Source organism: Oncorhynchus keta, chromosome 13 (genome assembly GCF_023373465.1).
Source record: "Oncorhynchus keta strain PuntledgeMale-10-30-2019 chromosome 13, Oket_V2, whole genome shotgun sequence".
NCBI classification, from domain to species: domain Eukaryota; kingdom Metazoa; phylum Chordata; class Actinopteri; order Salmoniformes; family Salmonidae; genus Oncorhynchus; species Oncorhynchus keta.
This window is the reverse complement of record NC_068433.1, coordinates 42,532,991-42,536,841: the sequence shown is the minus strand read 5'-3', so window position 1 is coordinate 42,536,841 and position 3,851 is coordinate 42,532,991. Positions and strand designations below refer to the sequence as shown.

Below are 3,851 nucleotides of genomic sequence, written 5' to 3'. Positions count from 1 at the left end.
TAGTGCAGCTGCAAATGTACAGGTACAGTATAGGTACAGTATTCTGGATATAGTGCGGCTGCAAATAGGTACAGTATTCTGGATATAGTGCAGCTGCAAATAGGTACAGTATTCTGGATATAGTGCAGCTGCAAATAGGTACAGTATTCTGGATATAGTGCAGCTGCAAATAGGTACATTATTCTGGATATAGTGCCGATGTTTAGTTTAGAAGTACAGCACACACATCCAGTAACCTGCAAGTGCAGAGTAAAGTGATGAAAGAATGTCGAAAGCCCCCGGGTTAAAACTTTCAAATTAGCATTGAAAAGTGTGCGGGTATCTACTCTAGCCTTTGTTCATACTAGTGTATACCAGTGTGTGTGTGTGTGTAGGTGCATTGTAAAGAACTCACAAGGACCATTGGAGCATTACAGAACACATCGCTGTTTTTATTAAAGCCTCGACTGGCAATAATACTGAAAAAAGTGAACTCGGAACAGATGGTGCATGGCAAGCCCACAGCCTCTCTTTTTTTGTTGTTTCCTTCGTTTATTTGTCATTTTTCTTCTTTTTTTTGTTGTAAGAGTACATCAACTCCTGATTTTATTGTAGCATGAATAACACCAATAAAAGAGAAAAAGAAATATACAACTTATATTACACTGTGTTATGAACAAAATATAAATCTATAACTCTATGTTATATGTACATAATTATCTTTCTCCATTTGTCAAGTTGAGATGGTCAGATACGTGTTTCTTTTTTTTGACTAACTCTGGCTTTGTTTTGAGCTCCACTCGTGACATTTGATTGTCTTCATTATTATTATCATCATCATCCTCTTCATCGCGATCATGGTCACCATCATCGCTGTATCACCCAACATCACCAGGGCCTATCATCCTGTCAACCTGCTCATGAAAAACGTTGGACTCTATTCATTAGTATAACTAGAGCCAAGTGTTTGTCCTGGTCAGGTCACAAAACTCCTGGCCCTAAGTACAGTATAATACCTCAGTATGTGGCAGACCTAGCAAGCTGGAATGATTGAACTTGTAAACCCCTCCTTTTCCCCACGCTGTCTAGCCTACTAATCTAACCTACAGCTTCCAGCCAGAATACAGGACACCATTTCTCCAGCATTAGGTCTCACTGTGGCCTGATTGTGAGGTTGTCTATATGGCCAAGTATGATTGACTGGGAGGCTCACTATCTGGCAATAGGCATGGTTGTGATTGATTGTGTCAGAGTAAACATCTGCAGCAAGCATGACCGGGCTGGGTCACTATCTGGCAGCACACCTGTAGAGTGAGTGGACATGGCTAGGTCATAGTGTGGAGCTAAAACAAAGTAAAGTCCCCAGAGTTCTGGAGTCACATAGATATGACAGGTCATTACTAACTGAATGTCAGGTTATGCTGTAGAACATTGTGGAATAGGCAAAGTAAACACTGATTTTCCTATGGGTCGCAAATGTGCGGTGTGTGTGTGTGTGTGTGTGTGTGTGTGTTCTGATCATGTCCTAATTTGATCAAAATCCTGATCGTGTTATTCGAATTTTGCACAACTGTGTCTGCTAATAATTTGTGAGTCTGCTGTGTCTGTGTGTCTCTGTGTCCGCCAGCCTCAACGATGTTCCACGGCATCTCAGTGTAAATAGCAACCCTAGTAAACGAGAGCCTCGCTCCTTTGTTCAGAGGAAACAGAACAGAATAGAATAATATAACCGTTTTCTTTTATCTTCATAAAAAGAAAGAAAGTAGAAGAAACTTCACATTATACATGAACCATTACAAACAAACAAACAAAGATCACCTTCTTTTCTCTGACCACACAGAGTGTCTGAGTGCTTTTAGAAGTGGGTTTGGACATAAAAGGGTTACGTTGTCAAGCTGAGGGACGCGGATGGGGAGAGAGTTAGTGAATAGAAAGTCCAGTCTCCTTGGCGAAGAGCGACAGCTGCCGTCCGTGCCGCTCCTCCTCCTCACCCAGCGTCCATATAGGATTAATACTAAACAAACAGGACAGATAAAAACAGAAACCAAAGAATATGCAAATTGGCAAATAAAGTAAAAAGTAAAAGGACAACATTAGATGTAAATACTCTAAACCAGCTAAATATAACAATGCTTCATTGACCGAAGAAGTTTCATATGGGTCGTAATAAACCCAATAAGAGGCCAAAATAAATTATACTGTACATAACTTACTCAAATTGAAAGAAACGCTGACCATCATTATAATTATTGTTAATAATATTATTACACTAGAGGCAGTTTGAATAAAAATAATAAAATACAGTATTGAAATACAAAGGAAACACTGACGTGTTGATATGACCATCAGCTCCTCCCAATAAGAACAGCAGAATGACGTGTTTTGGGGACGCGGACGGGGACAGAGTAAGACACAGGGGGACATAGAGGGGAACTCTCAGAGAGAGGGACAGAAAGGGGACAGACAGCAAATACTCAAAACTACCAGTAGAAGCCCGCAGGAACACACCAAAACTTCTAGAACAAAATACACACCAATTTTGTGTGATATCAGTTGGGAGTATATTACGAGAGGGTTTGGGTTGTGGGTAAGAGTTGTTGGCTTGTGGTGCTGGCTGGATCAGTTGGCAGCGGAGTAGAGTTGTTGTGGGGTTTCGATTGGGGAACTGGGGCTTTGGGATGTGTGTGTGTGTGTGTGAGTGTACAAGAGAGTCATAGGGCTTTCTCTGTCTCTGTACACCAGGAATAGGGCTTTCTCTGTCTCTATACACCAGGATACTGAAGTACTGGGGGCTCACAGGGGAAACTCCAGTGTTTCTGTTTGTCTTGGAAAGGGACAGAGTTCTGGGATCTAGTGTCTAGTGATGACTAAACCAGCTCACACAGACTAAACACACACACACGCACAGCGAGCTTGCTTACACACACTCTCACACACATACAAGGAGGTGTTTCATATCTAAAATAAACCCTTGTTTGTACCTTCCAAAGACACAAAGTCCTCATGATCAGAATCAAAAGGAAAGCCAAAGAAAGGGTAAAAGAACGAGTGTAAAAGGAGAGAAGAGGGATGGTGGGAGATTGTCTCATTACACAGTACTGTCCAAGATGACCCATGATGAGAGACTGAGGTCCCCCCACAGTCCCCTGAAGTGAGCCGGCCCTCACTGTCCAACACATGGCGGTGGCCCTGACTGGACTTTCCCATTTTGACTCTCATAAGGGGAGTCACACACACAGAGGGAGGATATCTGCTGACAGTACACCGCAGAGTTGAAGAAAGAAGAAGAATTCTAAATAAAAAGTTTTGCTTTGACTTCTGTCAGGTGCTTTACAATGAAAAGGGAAAAATGTCTATTTTGTATCTATTATTAAAACTGTAGCACAAAAACAACAAATCACATTCACAAGCCACTTGTTGGCACCGTGTACCTGAGTGAGAATATCATAGAACCAAGAAAAAAAGCTGTTTTAAAAGTGTCTCTTTCATAAACAAGCAGGTCGGCCATTTTAAAGTGTATCTTTAATCAACTGACAGGCCTGCTGTTTAAAAACAAAAATGTCTCTTTGAAGTCAAACTGGTCTAAAAGGTTGTTTTTTCTGTGTTTTCTCCTCATATAGTAGCTTACTCATGACATAATGTGTATCTCATCTTGCCTTTATGGCGTACACAGCAGTAATACTCTAGTACTCTGTAGTACTTCGTAGTACTTTGTTAGTCCGCTGTAGTACTGTGTAGTACTCAGCAGAAGTCACGGCAATCAACTCGTCTCCTCCTAGACTCCAGTCTGTGTAACAGTCAGTGTGAGTGACAGGTCCTGTGCTTGATTTGATTGGTCGGTTGCTGGTATCGAGATTCCAATGGGAGGGGCT

The 3,851-nt window shown here is 41.5% G+C and overlaps 1 protein-coding gene across 12 annotated transcripts in view; it reads right to left on the bottom strand.

The window, feature by feature from the left end:
• Positions 1-410: 410 nt before the first annotated feature.
• Positions 411-3,851, bottom strand: part of LOC118372206 (transcription factor SOX-5-like) — a 310,655-nt gene continuing 307,214 nt past the window's right edge. For all 12 annotated transcript variants that reach the window (XM_052460188.1, XM_052460185.1, XM_052460187.1 and 9 more), the window contains one exon: positions 411-3,851. This exon is cut by the window's right edge and continues 463 nt beyond it. The gene's annotated coding sequence lies outside the window, so the exon portion shown is untranslated.